Here is a 21,970-nt window from a genome sequence, read left to right on the forward strand (position 1 = left end):
GTGGTGCTCGGGTTTACGCCTGGCTCTTCACTCAGTGCTCAGTCCCTGAGGGACCCAGGGAACTACAGAGGGTACTGAGATCAAATGCAGGTCTGTCATGTGCAAGGCCAGCGCTGTCCTGTTGCTTCCCTTTCCCCTGCCGTCGTATCCAGCCTTCTTAGCCTCTTTCATTTCAACCTGTTTTTATCTTGGAAATAACCAAAGTGCATATGGAGAGCAGAGATTCCTTTATTCATCTGTTCCATGATTTGTCCACTTTCATTAGGGACCCTGACTCATGCATTGCCTGCTGTCCCTTTCCCTGTCTCTAAGCCAAGATTTGTCCTTCTGTGGCAGGGCATTGCGGGTGAAGCCTGCCTGCACTGATTTCCTGGTTGGAAGGAGGAACCTTGGAGAGGCTACAGAGAGGCATGTTTGCCGGTGAATGTAGGAAAGGTCCCTTAGGCTCAGGGCCTGGGTTGGATATGGAGCATCATGGGCACTTGTGAGATTGGGCCCTAAGCTTGGGGCATCGGGCTCCCATATTGGGTGCTGGGCCTCTCCCGCTCCTGGTCACTGCTCATGATCCTGAGAACCAGAAGGATCTGGAGCTCTGCCATCCTGCCTTTGTTCTTCCTGGCTCCTTGTCTGTGGGTGTTTAGAATATATCCTGAGATTCTGAGCCTTCACTGCCTGTTTGTGCTCTTAGCATGGCTGCACACCACATGTCAGGGTGCCCTTCTCAGGCACCTCTGTCCTTTCCTTTAATCTGCCTTTTGCCATTGGGAAATTATGGGGTTTTTGAGGTCCCAAAGGAAGTGATTTTCTTTCCTCTATTTTTATTTTAGGTTCACTTTGTGATGCTAATTGGGGATATTCCTGGCCCTTGCTTCAGTAATCACTCCTGGGGGAAGCCTGTAATTGAACTCGGGTCAAGCACTTGCAAGGCAAACACCCTCCCTGCTGTGCTTTCTCTCTTGCCCACTCAAAACTACTTCTTTCTGTAGTTTTAAACTGTTGATGAGTTAGCCCAGCACAAAGCTCATGTGGATTTTGCCAGGCTCCTCACCCCAATTCTCCCAACCTGTCTTGCCTTTTCTGTCAGCTGATTAAGTACCTAAAAACAACCTATATTTGCTCCACCTTTTTGGTTTTTGGGTCACACCTGGCAGCGCTCAGGGGTTACTCCTGGCTCACGCTCAGAAATTGCTCCTGGCAGGCACAGGGGACCATATGGGATGCCGGGATTCAAACCACCATCCTTTTGCATGAAAGGCAAGAGCTATCTCTCCAGCCCCTCAACTTATTCTTTTATTTTATAATATCTTTATTTAGCATCATGGGTACAGAAGCGATCTTAGTTGGGTTTCTCTCATAGAATGTACTCTGCCGTTCACTAGTACAACTTTCCAACCACCAATTTTCCCCATTTTTCTACCACCCCTTCCTGTCTGTCTCTGGAACTGCCATTCTACTTCTCTTTCTGTCATTATCATTGTAGTTGCCAGTTAGTGTCAGTATGCAATAATTGTATCTATCATTGTTGTTGTAGTTGTCCTTAGTGCAGTTAGTGTTCTATTTGCATTCACCACTCTTTGTGGCAAGATTCATATCATAGGCTGGTTCTCCTGGCCCTTCTGTTTATTGTCTCTGGATAGTATTATTGTAATGGCCCCAAACCTATATTTCTACCCCGGGAAAGTGGGTATGGAACAAGAGTCGCTGCAGTAATGATCCAAACAAAGCTGAGTGAAATATGCATTGCTGACTAGTAATCTGTCTAGTCCAGCCAAGAGATTGAGCTTTCTGCCAGATTGCAGTTTTTATTGAGTAAGAGACCACCCTCAGGCAGGAGAGTAAGGACAGAAGGCCTATCCTGAGCCAGTCCTATACAGGTTTGTTTAAGAAAGGCTAAGTTAGGGATATCTCTGTTTTGGGTAGAGCCAAGTTATAAACAAACAGATAAAAAGGAACTGGGGATGATCATTGTTTTGGGTGGAACCAGCTTCTAAGTTGTAAACCAACGATTACCATGCCATATTTTATTTTTCATAACCCACAGGTTATGAGTGAGTCTATTCTATGCCTATCCTTCTCCCTCTGTCTCATAATTTGAGGATAATAATCTCTATGTCCATCCAAATATAAGCAAATTTCATGAATTTGTTTTTCTATGGCTGCATAGTATTCCATCGTATAGATGTATCACAGTTTCTTTAGCCACTCATAAGTTGTCAGGTACCTGGTTTATTTCAAGATTCTGGTTATTGGGCCCGGAGAGATAGCACAGTGGCGTTTGCCTTGCAAGCAGCCGATCCAGGACCAAAGGTGGTTGGTTCGAATCCCGGTGTCCCATATGGTCCCCCGTGCCTGCCAGGAGCTGTTTCTGAGCAGACAGCCAGGAGTAACCCCTGAGTAAGGCCGGGTGTGGCCCAAAAACAAAAACAAAAAAAAAAGATTCTGGTTATTGTAAATAGTGCTGTGATGAACATCATAGGAGTGTGAAGGACTTTTTTGTACTGTGTTTTTGTGTTCCCAGGGTCTATCCTAAAAATGGTATTGTTGAATCATAGGAGCTCAGTTGCCACTGTTTTGAGGCATCTCCTTATTGTTCTCCAGAAAGGCTGAACTATAAAAGCATTCCCTCCCAGCAGAGAATGAGTTTTATTCTCCTACATCCACACCAGCACTGATCGTTCTCTCTCATTCTCAGAGGCTACTCTAGGTGCAGTGCTTGTGACCGGCTCCCATTGATACTGAAGGATCCAGCAGTACTGGGGATCTAACCTGCAAGCAGAATTGGTTCTACCCATTTTCTATTGTGGTGTGGTTAGTAAGTCACATGCAACAATGCTCACAGAGCCACACAATACTCAGGGATTAAACCTAGGGTCTACCCACATGAATCATGATTCTACCTCTAAATATGACTTTTGGATGTTTTGGAGAGAGGTTTTGCTACACCCATTAGGCTATAGCCTAAGGAATTATTCTTGGATTTGTGCTCAGGAATCACTACTGGTAGTGCTGGGGGTACCATATACAGTGTCAGAGATTGAACTGGATTGGCCACAGGCCAGGCATGCACTGTCAACCTTGTACTATGTCTTTAGCCCCTAAATATGACTTTAAGATGACAAGACTCAAATTAAAATTTGTTGTTTTGTTTTTGGGTCACACCCGGCAGCGCTCAGGGGTTCCTCCTGGCTTCACACTCAGAACACTCCTGGCAGGCTCAGGGGGCCATATGAGATGCTGGGATTCGAACCAATGACCTTCTGCATGAAAGGCAAACGCCTTACCTCCATGCTATCTCTCCTGCCCCTTAAATTTAAATTTATTCACATATAATCTCTCTAACCATAAGCAGCCTACATTGGTACAATTCCAAGATAGGTCTTTTTAACCACATTAATACCTCTCCTTTCATAGGAAGTTACTAAGGATGATTTGAGCTCATGAAATGAAAAAAGAAAAAGAAATAAATGTCACTATGTCTCAGGAGTAATTCATATTTAGAAATCACATCATCAGAACATGATTTCAGGTGCTGTGTATGCAAATGCCACTTAAGACCTTATGTCAGAAAAGTTCCAGGATAGAGACCATAGTGATAATACAGTGTGTAGGATGTTTGCCTTTTATTATTTACTAGTCCAGGATCAGTCCTCAGCACCCTCTATGGCTTCCCATAGCCAGCCAGAAGAACTCAGTTAATTAAAAAATGGGAGTAACTGCTGAGCACTGAGATTTGGCCCATAAAATATTCTGGGGTGGGGCCAGCGTGGTGGCGCTAGAGGTAAGGTGTCTGCCTTGCCAGCGCTAGCCTAGGACGGACCACGGTTTGATCCCCCGGCGTCCCATATGGTCCCCCAAGCCAGGAGTAACCCCTGAGCGTCACCAGGTGTGAGCCAAAAACAAAACAAGAAAACATTCTGGGGGCTGGCGAGATAGCATGGAGGTAGGGCGTTTACCTTGCATGCAGAAGAATGGTAGTTAGAGTTCCGGCATCCCATATGGTCTCCCGAGCCTGCCAGGAGTGATTTCTGAGCATAACTCCTGAGTATTGCTGGGTGTGACCCAAAAAAACAAAATAAAAACAAATATTCTGGATGTGGTTTTTTCTGAATTTTGCAAGACGATTTAGTGAGTGCAAATGGAATAACAAAACACTTGTTAGGGGTCAGATGTAGTACAGTATTCCATACAGTTCTCCAAGTCTGCTAGGGGTGATCCCAGAATACAGAGCCAGGAGTGAGTTCTGGACACCTCCGGATGTGGCTCAAAAATCCAAACAAACAAAAAAACTCATCAGAGCATGAAGGTGTTTTTTTTTTAATCAACATAAAATTCAGGAAATCCAGGAGAACAGATTTTAGCAGGTGAAAGAGCTATGATCCAGACAACCTTATCAGCATTTACTCTGACCAAACCTTTCTCTTTCAGCAGATCCAAAGCCAGAAAGTCATCCATGTCCCTTCTGCTCTCTCGGCTTCTCCAGTCAAAACTTCGTCAGCCGGGGCCGGGCGGTGGCGCTAAAGGTAAGGTGCGCCTGCCTTGCTTGCGCTAGCCTTGGACAGACCGCGGTTCGATCCCCCGGTGTCCCATATGGTCCCCCAAGCCAGGAGCAACTTCTGAGCACATAGCCAGGAGTAACCCCTGAGCACCGGGTGTGGCCCAAAAACCAAAAAAAAAAAAAAAAAAAAAAAAAAAAAAAAAAAACTTCGTCAGCCGTCACATGAAACGTAGTCATCCTTCTCAGATCCTCCCAGGAATATATGCAAGGAAGCATCCTCCATCAAAAAATTCCTGTCGACGTGATCAAAACCAATGGAAGCAGCTTTCTGACCCATATAACAACAAAACAAGAAATGGCAATCTTAAAAGTCAACACCAGAAAGAAAGCTCCATATCTTTGGCTAAGAAGATAATGCATAAAAGAATGTCAGGAGTCTTTTCTAGCCTACCTTGCAGTCCAACAGGTAGCTCTACTAACCGTGAGATGACAATGGAGGGTGAAACAAACACAGTCCAGAAAGAAAATCCAAAGGGTAAAGGCAGAGTTGTTGCAAGGAAAGGAATGCCAAGAATTTTAAGAAGCAAATTTGTAAAGCCTGGTCAAGGCTTCAGCGATGAATCAAATCTCATGACACACCGAAGGACTCACACAGGGAAAAAGCTGTATCTTTGCAGTGAGCGTAGACCAGGCTTCAGACGGAGGTCAGATCTCATCACACACCAGAGGACACACACAGGGGAGAAACCCTATGTTCGTGAGGAAGGTGGGCAAGGCTTCAGTCAGAGGATACACACAGGGGAGAAGCCCTAGTGTGCAGGGAGTGTGACCGAGGTTTCATTAAGAGATCACATCTCCTCACACACCAGAGAATACACACAGGGGAGAAGCCTTATGTTTGCACAGAGTGTGAGCGAGGATTTAGTCTGAGTTCAAGTCTCATCAGACACCAGAGGACACACACAGGGGAGAAGCCCTATGTTTGCAGGGAGTGTGGGCGAGGCTTCAGTCAGAGGTCAAGTCTCATCACACACCAGATGATACATTCAGAGAAGCCCTATGTTTGCAGGGAGTGTGGGCGAGGTTTCAGTCGGCAGTCACATCTTATCATACACCAGAGTATACACACAGGAGAGGAGCCCCATGTGTGTAGGGAGTGTGGGCAAGGCTTCAGTCGGAAATCACAACTCAAGACATCAGAGGACACACCCGGGAGAAGCCCTATGTTTGCAGTGAGTGTGGGCGAGGATTCAGTTGGAGGTCATGTCTCATCTTACATCAGAGAACACACATATGGGAGATGCCCTTTCTTTGTAGCGAGTGTGAGTGAGGCTTCAGTACAAGGTCACATCTCATCACACACCAGAGGACACACACAGGGGAGAAACCCTTTGTTTACACAGAGTGTGGGCAAAGCTTCAGTGTGAAGTCAAGTCTCATCACACACCAGAGGACACACACGGGAGAAGCCCTACATTTGCAGGGAGTGTGAGCGATGCTTCAGTCAAAGGTCAAGTCTCATCACACACCAAAGAAAACACACGGGAGAAGCCCTATGTTTGCAGAGAGTGTGAGCGAGGCTTCAGTCTGAAGTCACATCTCATCAGGAAAAGCCTTATGTTTGCAGGGAGTGTGGTCCAGGCTTAATTGTGAGGTCAGATCCAACCACACACTAGTAGATACAGGGGAGAAGCCCTGTGTTTGAAGCAAAGTTGACTAATCAATAGTAAATAACATCTCAGCTTCTGCAGAGACAAATTGCAGCTACAACAAACTGCATAACATACCTGAGAAGATGGCGAGCAAAGTGTACTGACCTCTAACCACCTCCATAGTTTGCTCTGTGATCTAATAAACTTTGTCTTCAAACAGTTCCTTTTTTTTTTTTTTTTTTTTGGTTTTTGGGCCACACCCGGCAGTGCTCAGGGGTTACTCCTGGCTGTCTGCTCAGAAATAGCTCCTGGTGGGCCCGGAGAGATAGCACAGCGGCGTTTGCCTTGCAAGCAGCCGATCCAGGACCAAAGGTGGTTGGTTCGAATCCTGGTGTCCCATATGGTCCCCCCGTGCCTGCCAGGAGCTGTTTCTGAGCAGACAGCCAGGAGTAACCCCTGAGCACCGCCGGGTGTGACCCAAAAACCAAAAAAAAAAAAAAAAAAGAAATAGCTCCTAGCAGGCACGGGGGACCATATGGGACACCAGGATTCAAACCAACCACTTTTGGTCCTGGATTGGCTGCTTGCAAGGCAAACGCCACTGTGCTATCTCTCTGGACCCCGTCTTCAGACAGTTCTGTTCTATAATATTTCCTTCATTCTTGAAAGCAGAAGGCAATGGAAAGGACAGAAAAACTCATATTATCCAATTGTACACAGAAAATCATTCCCTGATAAAGTATTTGAGATAAGTCAGGTTAAGTTATTAATAAGTCAATCCTAGGCTTAGAGAAATACATGTCATGTATTACGGTACGAGAGACAGTCTGACAGCCCACATTCATAGTATGTCAGAAACCTGAGAGACAGGCCTGGTGAGATGACGGATGCTGGTGCTTCCTGACATCCTCCTCTAGTGTCAGGGTCATAGACACAGAATGGGGCTTACGTACCTGGTTTCAGCAGAGGGAAAGGTTTAGTATGTCCTTGAGTCTCTCTACAATAACCAATGAAAAGCCCTTTTTTTCCTAGAACACAATCATAAAAAGTTTCATCTGTTTTGGTTACACAAGGATGATGTTAAGGGATTGATCACTCCTGGCTGTACACTCAGGATTTATTCCGAGGATACCATATGGGATGCTGGGTTTACCCCAAGTCATCTAGTTGTAAGATAAATGCCCTATCTGCCCCTTCCCTTCTATCTAGCTATCTATCTATCACTCCTTCCCTTCATCCATACTTTCATGTTGAAATATGCAATTGAGATCCACAGGAAAGCAGAACCCCTTGTACATATGTGTTGGTCTCATTCCAAGTTCTAGAACTGATCATGTGTACTTAGAAAAGTCCAAAACTTCAGCAGTTTTATTAAATGACATTGTCATTAAGGAAGGTTATGAGTTTCAGTGTTGAATTTTAATTTCAATCATGTCAAAAAAAAAAAAAAAACAAAAAACCAAGACAGAAGTAACCAGCTATGTGTTATCTGTGAGCTAGGATCAGTTGCTGTCCACAGGTTGTACACTCACAGGAGCAGCTGCTTTACTGTGTGCCTGAAGAGACAGACACTTGCCCAAAATAGTCTCCTCTGAGCATCTGTGTCCTGAGAAAAGAACTGCTCCTCACAAATCAAGGCTCAGTAGCAGCAGAAGCTATATAATGTACAACTCAAATCTGAGTTTTATGACATTTTGTGACATATAAAACCCACAGGTATTTGGAGTTCAGTCTATGGACATTTGTTTTAAATTCTGTGCGTCAACAAGAAAGCATTTTCTTGGAGAGGAAATCAAGGGTTGACAAGTTCCCATCCTGGATTGTCTGGGAGACCTGCTCCTTTGTGCATTTTTCTACTTGCATGTTCCTGAGGGGGAGTCCTACCACTGAACGAGGAAAACTAAATATGATACTTTTTGAAAGTTGTCATGGTCACATTTACAGTGCTACTTGTGTGAAAGGAATTGTTGTCAGTGTTCTGTGAAATCTTGATCTTCGGTGTAGCTAACGCCTTGCCAGGGGACAGTAAATGTCCAACACAAACACAATCTGTGATGTGGCCAGAGGGCTGGCAGCATATAGGACCAATAAACAGGCTCTTAAAGGTCTCAGGTGTTTCTTCCCCCTACACCCCTGTGATCCGTTACCCAAGTTGAGTCTACCTGTGATTTTATTTCTCCTTTCAAAGTTTACTAGAATATAAATACTAGTGACAAGCCCCTAAATTCTGGGGTATTTTGCAATCTGGAAGTATATGACAAAATTTTTACTTCATTTTTCTCAAAAATAGACAGCTTCCAGGCACAAAAGAATAAACGAGGAGCCAGAGAGATAGCCTATCTGATAGGGAATTTTCTTGCAGACAACCAAACCAGATTCAATCAATGCTCAGCATACCATATGGTCCCCTAGCAAGTCAAAAGTAAGTCCTCAGTGTAAAACAACCTAGGAGACCTGTGAGCTTTGCGAGATAGGATCCAACAACCAATAAAAATAAATAGATGAGTCAAGTAGAAGATAGAGGGACATATATGTCTCTTGATGGTCTCTTCTCCATATGTTTCTTCTCCACTGGGAAGCTCTAAGCAGATCCTCAAAGAGAAGCACAGAATGGGCCAATAAATGCATGGGCTAATAATAACAATGGGCAATAAATTGCTCTTTGGAATATGCTTAACATGGTCATTTACACAAAGTGAATCTTTTCCATAATATCAAAAATGTTCATACTGATGGGAAGACATTATCTGTTCCCCTTGGGAACATTGCCCATGTGCAGGTTAGGCTGACCCAAAGACCATTTCTGTTGTCTCAATAAGTACAAAACGAACAAAAGTTCCCTCCCGGGTAAATGCAGAACATAGAAGCAGAGACTCTACGTGAAGACCAGCCTGGAGAACTAATGTGGGTAAGGATAAGAGGTCTGGAGAGAACACGGCAAAGAGCCTCCTGAAATCGAACTCCTAGGATTGATCACATTGCAGTCTTCTGGCCTCTGCACAAGAACAGAGCGCTGTCTGTCCTTTTGGTTATTAAGCAGTTTCCTACAATTCTTGAGTTGAAAGATTCCGTCCTCTCTCCACCTTCTAAACTCTGTGTGGTGCTAATTCTAAGTGACACCCAGTAATTCTAAAGTTCTCAAAGGACCAACCACTGCTTACGTGTTACAAAATTCACACTGACTCCTGAAATTCTCAAGCATTGCTCTGGAAGACATTTTCCTCCTCTGCCAGAATGATGGCCTGAAGTAATGGGTGACTGGGTGGAAATCTACCTACCTCACATCTTGGAAATCCATCTCCTTCAGCTCAGGAGAAAGAGACAGGGATCTCAAGATACTTGAAAACCAAGGTAACTACTCATTAGGCAAAGTGAAGGACAATTTTCCCAAAGACCTTACTTGTTGCTTTGTCAGTGAACTACCCTCGCCATGATCATATCCCACGTCGTGTATATATGTCATGCGCTGATAATGAACAATCAAATCTCACATAATAGGGGCTGGAGAGAGAGCATGGAGGTAAGGCGTTTGCCTTTCATGCAGAAGGTCATTGGTTTAAATTCTGGCATCCCATATGGTCCCCCATGCCTGCCAGGAGTGATTTTTGAGCATAGAGCCAGGAGGAACTCCTGAGCACTGCTGGATGTGACCCCAAATCCAAAAAAAATTAAAATCTCACATAATAAAATGCTTTTTAAATAAAGACATTAAAATGAAAGGTATTATTTTTCTTTTTTTTTCTTTGTGGGTCACACCTGGCAGTGCTCAGGATTTACTCCTGGCTCTATGCTCAGAAATTGTCCTGGCAGGCTCGGGGACCATATGGGATGCCAGGATTGAACCACTGACCTGCTGCATGCAAGGCAAACACCTTGCCTTCATGCTATCTCTCCGGCCCCAAAGCTATTATTTTTCTCTCTCCATACGGCCATATCAATTAAGACAGAATGACCGGACATGATATGACTTTTGAGAATAATCAGCTAATTATTGCTATACTGATGATATTTTATGAGGATTAATTAATAATTAATTGTTAATGAGATCAATGGGAGGTTTTGTGTTGTTTTGGTCTTCCCGTTTTGATGCTACGGGTGTAATTTGACTGTACTCAGGAATCACATCTGGTGGGTTCAGGATAGGATTAGAATTTCTGGGCATTGAACCTGCTCAGCCACATGCCAGGCAAGTGTCCTACCTGCTGTACTGTCTTTCTGGATGCATTATTGGAATTTAAGAAAATTTTTCATTGAATATTTGTGATATACACAATTACAAAGCTGTTCATAGTTAAGCTTTATTAATGCAATATTTCACAAATATCCCTTCACCAGTGCCCTTTTTCCCCACCAATGACCTCAGTTCCATCCACACAATCGACTTATTTTCATTATTACTTTAAACATTATGGTTAGGAAATTGTTCATAATAGAGTTGTCATATTTTCACAATCACAAGATGTTCACGATTGAGTTTTATTTATCCAGTGTATCCAAATCTTCACTGCAATTGCCTCAGCTCCTGCCCTTTACTGGGAGAGAATTCCGGCCAGCAGCTTTCTCTCAACCAGGACAGAAGGCAGAAGGCAACTACAAATAATTCGCGAGTGTTAAGCTCTTTTGTGAACACCTAGAAAATTAAGCTGTAGAAGTTAGTAAAAGGCTCAGGGTGACGTATGCCAGTCGAGAGACTTTATTGAGGGGAGAGCAGGGTTTTTATGCCCTGCTCCAGTGGGAGGAGTAGTAACATAGGATTGAAACAAACCAATCAGATTTGTACAAGTACAACAATTTTAACCAATGGGAGCATAAATTCCTTTTTTGGTTTAGTGCGCATACTGCACATACACATTTTGATGGCGGGAAGGATAAGGAGGAACCTGGCAGGATGAGGAGAGGGGAAGCAACTTCTTAAACAAATAGCTAATTGATATTTACGCAAATACAATTTTTTGTTTAGCCTATTTTCCATTTAGATCTTTCTTTTGTGCAAGCAATAAGGATCACAATTTAAACTGTACAAAAACATATCTATAACTACATGCTTGAGAGCAGGCACAAAAACAGATTCCATGGAAAGGTTAAGGAATCTGGTTAAGCCAGATTCTGTGTGCTGAGCTAAATTTATTTGCAGAGTTTCCTGTTGGCTCGGGGCTATGCAAACTTTGTGGCTATCAGGCAGGTGGTGGAAAATTCATCCAGAGTTCCATTGAACATGTGGGTGCACGGTCGCCCACATCTCCCCCTGTATAGTATACAATATGGAAGGGACAGACGTGCCTCGGTGGACTGGCCACACTGGGTGAAGAGGTGTGGGGCTTCCAGTCACCGCATCTGCTACCCTTGAGTCAGTCGTTTCCAAAGCTTGGCAAGGCGCGAGCGCACAGATTGAGGTCTATGCGCCAGCTCCTTGATAACTTCAAACTTAAGTGGCGGAGAGTTGGCAGGAGGGGAGATGTCAGGCGTCAGCTGGTCTTCTGAGGTGCATAGTTGTTGATATAGAACCTTTGAGTCCTTTCTGGTTGCTTCATCCACTTGATTCTTTACGAAGGTGGTGAGTTTGTGAAAAGCCCAAGGACCAAAGGAAACTAGCAACATAAAGCCAATGAAGGGTCCCAAAAAGGCTGGGAGCACTGTTGTTATCCATGGAGTGGTAGAAAACCAATTTTTGTACCAGCTCTCACTCTGCTCTATATCTTTTTGTCTATTTACTAAATCATCCTCTATACGTTGAATGCTATCTCTAACTAAACCTGTTTCATCCTTAAAAACACAACATTCTTCTTTAAGGGCTACACAGACTCCTCCTTCCTTCAAAAAAGCCAAATTAAGACCACGGCGATTCTGCAGCACCATTTCAGCTAAGGAATTAACAGTGTTGGTGAAGTGCTGCAGGCCTTTTTTAAGTTCATCAATATCAGCATCAACAGAGCGTTGCAAGGCAGAAAGATGTTGGGAGGAGGTGACAAGGGAAGCAATGCCAGTACCGGCACCAGCTGCGCCAAGAGCCAACAGGACACCTACAGTAATGGCAGTGACAGGTTCACGTTTATGACGGGAATAACCGGAGGTGGAGTGGGCAAAAAGGAAATCTTCAGTGTGATGAACAGACAGGCGGGGAAGGAGAAGGATGAGAACACAGTAATCATTGGATTGTAAAAAGACAGAAGGAATAATATGGGGGGAAAGACCAGAAACACAGGCAAAGTAGGTGCCTTCAGGTGCTAGCAAAAAGGAGGAATCAGAGGCATTAGAAAGAGTATGGGTAACATTACAGGTGAAGGATAATTCATGGGGGAGACGAGTATGGACAGGTTTAACACAGAGTCCGGATCCAACGACTTGTCCAACAGTGATGGCATGATGGGAATCAATACCCCAACGAAGCTTTGATGGATCTGAGGTGACAGAAAGGTCACCAAGCACTGCAACACCCTCATAGAAAGGGGGGGTTGGAGAAAAACAAATCCAGCATTGTTGATAGCCAGGAGTTTGGATGGCAAGTGCAGAGGCATTCATCATGTCAAGAATAAGTTGAGAGTCAGAAGTGACACTAGGGGGAAGGGTAAGCTGAAGAGAGGAATCAGGAGTGGCAGGGGGAAAGGGAGATGGGGTGGAAGGCAGAGAGGGAGGTGGTGGTTGGGGGACGGGAGGCAAGGGCGAGATTTGGGCTAGGAGCAAGAGGGAGGTAAGAGCGAGGGGGCTCAATGAGCAACTGAAGAGAAAAAATGAGGCCAGGATCACGTCCAGAGGAGTAAAGGCGCAGGCCCCAGTCACAGCGTTTGGACCAGGAGTGGACTTTACCAGCAGGAGTAAAGGAAATAGTGAGAGGATTACACCATTTGTTGGTTAAACAAAGAGGTTTAAGGGAGGAAGAAGAGGAGGCATGAGAGACAGAGATATAGTCCCAGGAGGAGGATGGGGACCAAGAGGCATCACCAGTGGTTTCGCAACCCCAGGAGGCACAAAAATAAACGTCACGGAAACCGCACTTAGAATTGAGGGAGCGGTCTCTATGACCACCAGGGCAGACATAAAAAGGGTAGGAAGAAAGCTCAGAACGAGCGATGGGATTACCACAGCCAAAGGTATTTTGGGTTCTGGAGAAAGCGAAAGCACCGCCCTGAACGTTAAAATGATCCGCAGGCTGGAGCTGTTGATCTGGTGGGTTGGCTGGTCCGGGACAAGGCAGAAAGGAATTGGGAGTGCCCCAGACAGGATCAGCACCGAGGGCGAGGGCGCACAAATCGACGGTGAGCGTAGGCCAAGGAGTAGTTGTAGCAAGAATGCTGGTAGCGTTGGCAACATCACCGGCCTCATTTAAGATGAGCCATGTATAGTTCCAAAGAGTATACGGAGAGGAACTATGACGAGGAGATGGCGATGCAGCATTAGGCTGTGCCAGCAGGTGGAGCCATAGGAGCAGGGCTGTCATCAGTGGATGGGGCAGTGAGGGTGTCATTTTGTGAGACGGGAGGTGAAGCAGCATCTGAAATGGAAGAAGGAGAAACCTCAGGGTCTGAATCCCTGGGCTGAATAAAGGGCTTGATCAAGCAATCAGGAAGCCAGCGAGTTTCATTGGTGTCCGGATTATGGACACATGCATGGCCTTTTCCCCAAATAAGAACGGGGTGTGGTCCAAGCCAGGCGCCAGTGCGCACATCCTTCCACAAGACTGTGGAAAAAGAATCTTTGGTAGAGGGATGCCAGAGGCGATCCGCAGCAGACTTTCCATGAAGATCAAGGGAGAGAAAATTTAACACAAAAAGTGCATGATTGAGGAGTGAGCGAGGAGGAGTGGAACGGTGACCATGGAAAACAAGGTCTTTAGAAGAGAGCTTAAAAAGCATGTTTTTGAGAGTGGAATGAGAGCGTACCACTATACCCTGTCCCTGGGGATTGTGGGGAATACCAAATTTGTGGGCAATGCCAAATTTAGCAAGGAAATCTTGAAGTTTGTGGGAGGTGTAGGCAGGCCCATTATCAGATTTAATGGTGGATGGGAGGCCAACAATGGAAAAGCAGTGCAAAAGGTGAGCTATAACATCTCGAGTAGCTTCACCAGTGTGAAGGGAGGCGCAAATAAAACCACTAAAGGTATCCACAGAGACATGGACAAACTTAAGAGAGCCAAAGGAGGCAAAATGAGTGACATCAGTTTGCCAAAGGGAACCAGGCAGGAGACCACGAGGATTAACTCCAAGATGGGGTTCAGGAAGGAGGGAGACGCAGGATTGGCACTGTTTGACAATGTCTCTAGCCTGTTCACGGGTGATGGAGAATTTTAAACGAAGGGTTTGAGCGTTAAGATGATGAAGCTTATGGGCCATAGAGGCTTGTTGAAGAGGGGAGCATGTGGAGGAAGATGAGAGGACAGGAAAAAGAGTGTGCCTGGTGGCTGCATCAACTTGAGCATTGCCCTGCACCAAGGGACCTGGGAGGTCGGTATGGGCACGAATATGGGAAATAAAGAAAGGATGTGAGCGGGACAAGATGAGCTGTTGGATTTGGGAGAACAATTGAAAAGCTGTGGTGGAGGGCTTAATGAAGGGAACGGTTTCAAGAAGGGGAACGGAAGAGGCAATGTAGGAGCTGTCAGTATAGAGATTAAAAGGAGAGGAGAACATTTGAAAGGCTTGAAGACAGCAAACAATTCTACATGTTGGGCAGAAGTAAAGGAAGTGGGAAAGGAATGCAGCTTGCCTTGTATAAGGAGAGCTGCAGCGCCAGAGCTACTGCCATCAGTAAAGAGAGTGGAAGCATTGGGAATAGGAGAAAAACGGGTAACAGTGGGAAAGATAACAGGATGGGAACGTAAAAAATGAAGCAATTTATCAGTGGGATAATGATGTGCTATTATGCCAGGGAAGGAGGTAAGAAATAAAGTCCAGTCAGGGACTTGAGTGAGAAGCCAGTCAAGCTGGTTAGAAGTGTAGGGAAGATCAAGAGTATCAGGTAATTTACCAAAAAGTTTAACGGAAAGCGTGGTGCCCTGTTGAAGGAGGGAAACAACAAGGTCAGGATAAGTAGCAAGAACTTTGCTTGGGTGGCAGGAAGATGCACCCAATAAAGGGGAGCGGATTGCCAAAAAACGGCTGTGGGGGCAAAGGAGGTAGCAAGGACAATGAGGGAAAGAGGGGAAGAGGGGGAAAAATAGGAAAGAAATTGAGACTGGATTGCAGATTCAACTAAATCAAGGGCAGCACGAGCCACAGGCGTAAGGGATCGAGGGGAGGTAGGGGCGGTGTCGCCTTGCAATATATCAAAGAGCGGCTTAAGATCGCCAGTGGAGAGCTTAAGATAAGGACGAAGCCAGGTAATATCTTCGAGAAGACGCTGAAAGTCATGATAGGTTTTTAGGTGAGAGATACGGAGCTGAACTTTTTGAGAGCAGACGTTAGAGGGCAGTAGTTCAAAACCTAAAAAAAGGTGGGGAGGATGAAGTTGAACTTTGTCTTTAGAAATGGAAAAACCATGTTGCTGAAGGGAGGAGACCAAGTGGGAGGCAGCGGAGAAAAGAAGATCCTCATCCGGGCCTAGAAGGAGAATATCATCCATATAGTGATAAATGGAGAGGGAGGGGTAGAGGGAGCGAAAAGGATCAACAAAGGAGGCAACATAAATTTGACACAAGGTAGGACTGTTTGCCATGCCCTGTGGAAGAACTTTCCAATGAAAACGAGCACATGGACCGGATGCATTAATTGGGGGTAAAGAAAAGGCAAAGCGAGGACAGTCATCAGGATGCAAAGGGATGGAAAAGAAACAATCCTTGAGGTCAAGAATGATTTTAAAGGAATTTTCAGGAAAAGCGGTAGGAACAGGAAGACCAGGTTGAGTAGATCCCATAGGGTGCATGGTGGCATTAATTCTTCGAAGGTCATGAAGAAGTCTCCAGGATCCAGACTTCTTTTTGATAACAAAGATAGGGGTATTTCAAGGGGAAGTAGAAGGCTCAATGTGGCCAGCGTGGAGCTGCTCCTGAACAAGGGAAGAGGCTGCTGCAAGTTTTTCAGAAGAGAGGGGCTATTGGGGAACCCACACAGGGGAGTCAGATTTCCAGGAAATTTGGAGGGAGGGTCTAGGCGCAGGGGACGGAGAAGGAAGAGAGGAGGAAACGGGAGGAAGGGAAAACTGAACATACACAGAGGAGGTGGGAGGGGGAGAAGGGGAGTAGCCGAGACCTTGTTGGCCGAGGTTGGGAGTGGCCTGGATGGGCTTGCGAATGCCCTGTAAGTGTTTACCGAGGCCTTTGGTGGGGACGTACCCTTGAGCAAAAAGTTGGTTAAGAACTGTTTTATTCTTACATTTAAGAAGCAGGAGGCCCATCTGATCCATGAGGTCGCGGCCCCAGAGGTTAATGGGAAGATCAGGAATGATGTAAGGGCGGACGAGACCAGCATCGCCGTCCTCGTCTTGCCAGACGAGGCGGTGGGCGCTGACAAGAACTTGCTTGACAGCACCGGCCACGCCGGAGACATGGTCAGGAGAGGTGGTGGTTGGCCACTCGGGGGGCCAGTCGAGGGGAGAGAAACAAGTGGTATCAGCACCGGTGTCCAAGAGACCCTTGAAAGGACGGCCTTGGATAGTAAGGGTGAGAATGGAGGATGGTCGTTCCTGACAGATGGCCTTAATCCAATATACGTCAGAGGAACCTGGGTCGGACGCGCCACAATGGCGAGGCAGGGTGGGAAGTTCCATAGCCAGGGGCAGTGGTAAGGCCTGGGCAATGCGAAGACCAGGTGTAACCTGCACAGGGTGGTAAGGGGCGACAGCTTGAAGAATAATTTCACCAGAGTAGTCGCCATCAACTATAGAAGGCTGGATGATAAGGCCTTTAATAGTAAGGGAGGCGCGGCCAATAATCATAAAGAAAAAACCTGGAGGAGGTGGTCCATAAATGCCGGTGGGGAGCTGGTAAATGCCACCCTCAGGGGTCAATAAGTGAGGGGAGGAGGCACTGAGATCGAGCCCTGCGGAGCCTGGGGTGGCCCTGATAAGGGAGGAGGCTGTGGGGCGGGAGATTGGTTTTGGGAGCATTGGTGCTGATAAAGCACCTGAGAGGGAACTGAGGGCGTTCCTGATGAGTGGTCCCCCGTTGCAGGAACAAAATTGATATGACAAGGCTGGGCGCGCAGGGCCTGGGGGAGGCCCCTGCGGCCATTTCCCTGAAAACTGTTCTGAGAGGAGGTCTGAGAAGCATGAGTGCTAGGGTTGGGGGCAAGGGCATTGCCCTCCACATCTGTGACAGAGCGGCACTGAGAGCACCAGTGTCGGCCCCTGCGACAGCGCGGGCAGAGAGAGGGGTGTGCCGTGGAGGAACCAGTTTGCATAGTGGGGGCGCGGCGCTGGGGACATTGAGCAGAAAAGTGTCCTGGCTGGCCGCATTGGAAACAGGTTTTACCTTTAGTTTGACCTTGGAAGGCCACGAGGGCACCGGCAACCTGATGTGCAAAGGAATGTGCATCTTTGCACAAAGAAATCATATCCTGGAGAGATTTACTCTGCCAGTGGGATTTAAGTAAGGCACAGCAAGAAGAATTAGCATTTTCATAGGCTAATTGTTTAATAAGAGGGTGGGAGGAATCAGAGGGAGGAATACCAGCAGTGCGTTCAATGGCCTCAAGGAGGCGGGAGATGAATAAGTGATAGGGCTCATCAGCACCCTGCTGGATACGAGAGAGAGGTTCAGAGGGGGCAGAGGAGCGAGGGAGAGCACGCCACGCTTTCATGGCGGCCTGAGAGGTGTTAGTGAGGATAGGAAAGGGAATAAGTTGCTGTTGTTCAATGGAATGAAAAGGCTCAGAACCGGAGAGCTGTTGAAAATAACGCTTATCATCCTTAGCAAGGTCTTTACAGTTATTGGTGAATTCCGCCTCCCACAAAACAAAAAGTTCAGGCTTAAGGGCGATACGGGCAACTAGGCGCCATTCAAGAGGGTACATAGCACCACCGTAGGACATCCCCTCCAAGCACGTAATGGTGTAAGGAGCTTGGACTCCGTAGTCATGGACAGATTTCATGAGCTCCTGGAGGTCTTTGCGATTTAGGGCTTGATATTCAACATATTGCTGATAGACCAAAGGTGGGGCAGGCTGGGCAGGTGGTGCGACAAGAGGTGCCTCAGGAATGGATGGCGGAGAATCAGGATTAGCAGATGGAGGAGAGGGAGCCGCAGGCGGAGGCGTGGCAGCGCCAAAGGAAGAAGGTGAGGGGTAGCCGGGATTAGTTTGGGATCGGGTGTGAGGGCGGCGAGGCCGGGCTCCGGGATCAGCAGGAGGAGGCAAAGAGGGAGTGGGATCAGCAGTGGGAGGAAGAGGGTCAGGAAGGGGTTGTTCCGAAGGAGCCACGGGACCCTGTTTAACAAGGGCAGGGAAAAGGAGATGAGGGTCAGGCGGGGACAGGCGTTGGAGAACTTTATCAAGGACTTCGGAGAGTTTGGTGATGGTAGCTTGGAAAGCAGAGGGAGAGAGTTCAGAGGGAAGCTCAGAATGGGAGGGAGAAGGCAAAGGGTGAAGGGTAAGGGGGGGGGCGAAGGGGGTGAAGCTGCTGGGGACTGTTGGATGGGTGCAGGGGATGGAACGCGGGGGGGGGTCAATGACAGTGTCCAGAGGGGGCACAGTGGGTGTAGGAGAGAGAGAGGGGTTAACAGTATAAGAAGGAGGCAGGAGAGGCTTGGTAAGATCAGAATGAGAGCCGGTAGGGGAAAGAGAAGGGGTGGAGGCACGGGATTGCGAGCGGGAAGCAGAGTCCAATGCTTTCTGGGCTTCTTGGACAGCAAGAGAGCAGGCGGGGGAGAAAGGAGCATCAACAATAATACCCTGAAGAAGTTGCCAATACTGCAGAATAAGGTTTTTATGGGGGAGGTCATTCTTTTGATCACAAAAGGAGATTAATTCTTGGCCGACAGTTTTCCAAGTGGACTGGGCAATACAGGGCGCTGTGAGGACAAACCAAGGGCAAACCTCATGAACGAGGGCAAAAAATTTATAGAGATTTTGTTTGGAGACTTCTACGCATCTGGCTTTTAACTCAGACTGAATATCAGCAATGAATTTGGCTTCTGTGCTTAAGGAGTTACCCATAGTAAAAAAAGGCACAGGAGTCCCAAAGGCCAATTGTTGGACGATGAGGTCGGCACAAATTGAAAGTGTGCACACAAGGAAGGCTAACTGCTACGCTGTGTCACCCGGATGGGGCTTACCCGACGTCTAATGCATAAGCTCCTGGACTCGCCGCCTCCAGCCGACCGATGAACACGTAGGACTGAGACACTCACGTGGGGCGCCACCTGCAATTGCCTCCGCTCCTGCCCTTTACTGGGAGAGAATTCCGGCCAGCAGCTTTCTCTCAACCAGGACAGAAGGCAGAAGGCAACTACAAATAATTCGCGAGTGTTAAGCTCTTTTGTGAACACCTAGAAAATTAAGCTGTAGAAGTTAGTAAAAGGCTCAGGGTGACGTATGCCAGTCGAGAGACTTTATTGAGGGGAGAGCAGGGTTTTTATGCCCTGCTCCAGTGGGAGGAGTAGTAACATAGGATTGAAACATAAACCAATCAGATTTGTACAAGTACAACAATTTTAACCAATGGGAGCATAAATTCCTTTTTTGGTTTAGTGCGCATACTGCACATACACATTTTGATGGCGGGAAGGATAAGGAGGAACCTGGCAGGATGAGGGGAGGGGAAGCAACTTCTTAAACAAATAGCTAATTGATATTTACGCAAATACAATTTTTTGTTTAGCCTATTTTCCATTTAGATCTTTCTTTTGTGCAAGCAATAAGGATCACAATTTAAACTGTACAAAAACATATCTATAACTACATGCTTGAGAGCAGGCACAAAAACAGATTCCATGGAAAGGTTAAGGAATCTGGTTAAGCCAGATTCTGTGTGCTGAGCTAAATTTATTTGCAGAGTTTCCTGTTGGCTCGGGGCTATGCAAACTTTGTGGCTATCAGGCAGGCGGTGGAAAATTCATCCAGAGTTCCATTGAACATGTGAGTGCACGGTCGCCCACACTTCACCAGTGCTCATTTCCCACCCTATTGTTCCTGTTTCCCTTACGCTTTCCCCAGCCTGCCTTCAGAGGATATTCAGAGGACATATTTTTTTCTCTTTCTCTTTCTATCTTCCTCTTACCTTTTTTTCTTTTAGACACTGTTTTGCAATGTTGTTGCTGAAGGCATATCATAATGATCACTTTATCTCCTTTCAGCACCCAGTTCTTGTCCAGAGGGATCATTTTCAACTATCATTGTCTTAGTGGTCCCATCTCTGTCCTAACTGCACTTCTCCACTGTTGGAGTAATTAGTTTTCATTTTACTCAGGGTATTTATTCTTTGCTGGTGCTTGTCACTCATGGAATGGAAGAACCTCTAGACTGTTCTCTTACCCTACTTATTCTCCACCCTCGAGATAGTCTTTCTCTTCACAATAAAGACCTCATGTTTCAGGGAGAAGCTGGTTGCAGTTTTGGTTTCCACAACTAGCTTATCTGCCTGCTGGCATCTCTTGCTATTAAGTTGAAGGCTGTGGTAGAATTTTACTGAACCTGTTTTCTTTGTTTGTTTGTTTCGTTTTGTTTCTTTTGGGCCACACCCGGCGGTGCTCAGGGGTTACTCCTGGCTGTCTGCTTAGAAATAGCTCCTGGCAGGCATGGGGGACCATATGGGACACCGGGATTCGAACCAACCACCTTTGGTCCTGGATCGGCTGCTTGCAAGGCAAACGCTGCTGTGCTATCTCTCCGGGCCCACTGAACCTGTTTTGTTCCCTTCAATCTGTGGATTATTTCCTGTGTCGTTGTTTGCTTCCAGTACCACTTCTCCCCAATTCCTTGGGATTGAGGCATGAGCTTCCTCTTCACCTGGTACCTGTAAAGGGACTCTGTCTACAACTGGTGAGATGTTCTCTGGGTTCATTTCGTGGCTGCTCAAGTAGATAATGCCACCTTGGACTAAGATCTAGTTCCTATTTTGTCCAAAATTGTGACAATGGCTTGGGTTTTTATTGAGGGACCATGGTCTTTCTTCACATATATTGCTACCCTTTTTATTCCATATGGTCCCAGGAGCAATTTCTGAGTACAGGACCAGGAATAACCCCTGAGCGTCACTGGATGCAGGCCCCCACCAAGAAAAAAAACAAACACCAAAATAGTAATTTACATTTCAGGCTGCTTTGGAACTACATGCAGAACTTCTGGGGAAGCTGACAGATGCTATCCGGAGGCAAGTTCAAAGCAAGGAAATACAACAGTTCCTGACCGAAAAAAAAATTAGCTATTAGAAATGCCAATAAGGGGCCCGGAGAGATAGCACAGTGGCGTTTGCCTTGCAAGCAGCCGATCCAGGACCAAAGGTGGTTGGTTCGAATCCCGGTGTCCCATATGGTCCCCTGTGCCTGCCAAGAGCTGTTTCTGAGCAGACAGCCAGGAGTAACCCCTGAGCAAGGCCGGGTGTGGCCCAAAAACCAAAAAAAAAAAAAAAAAAGAAATGCCAATAAGGGGCTGGAGAGATAGCACAGCGGCGTTTGCCTTGCAAGCAGCCGATCCAGGACCTAAGGTGGTTGGTTCGAATCCCGGAGTCCCATATGGTCCCCCGTGCCTGCCAGGAGCTATTTCTGAGCAGATAGCCAGGAGTAACCCCTGAGCACCGCTGGTGTGGCTCAAAACCCGGGAAAAAAAGAAATGCCAATAAAAATTGTAGGACTATTTTATGTCCATAAGAGAGAGAGAGAGAGAGAGAGAGAGAGAGAGAGAGAGATGTCATGGGATTTCTACATGCTTGTAGAAAGAGCTGGTCATTCAGTTTT

At 46.4% G+C, this 21,970-nt stretch overlaps 1 long non-coding RNA gene across 1 annotated transcript in view; it reads left to right on the forward strand.

The window, feature by feature from the left end:
* The first annotated feature begins 355 nt into the window (after positions 1-355).
* LOC126025691 (uncharacterized) overlaps positions 356-21,970 on the forward strand; it is a 33,311-nt gene continuing 11,696 nt past the window's right edge. Inside the window, exon 1 of the long non-coding RNA XR_007501503.1 lies at positions 356-420. This is a non-coding gene — a long non-coding RNA (uncharacterized LOC126025691). The remainder of the gene's footprint in view (positions 421-21,970) is intronic.

The sequence above is a fragment of the Suncus etruscus genome, chromosome 13 (assembly GCF_024139225.1).
Source record: "Suncus etruscus isolate mSunEtr1 chromosome 13, mSunEtr1.pri.cur, whole genome shotgun sequence".
NCBI lineage: Eukaryota > Metazoa > Chordata > Mammalia > Eulipotyphla > Soricidae > Suncus > Suncus etruscus.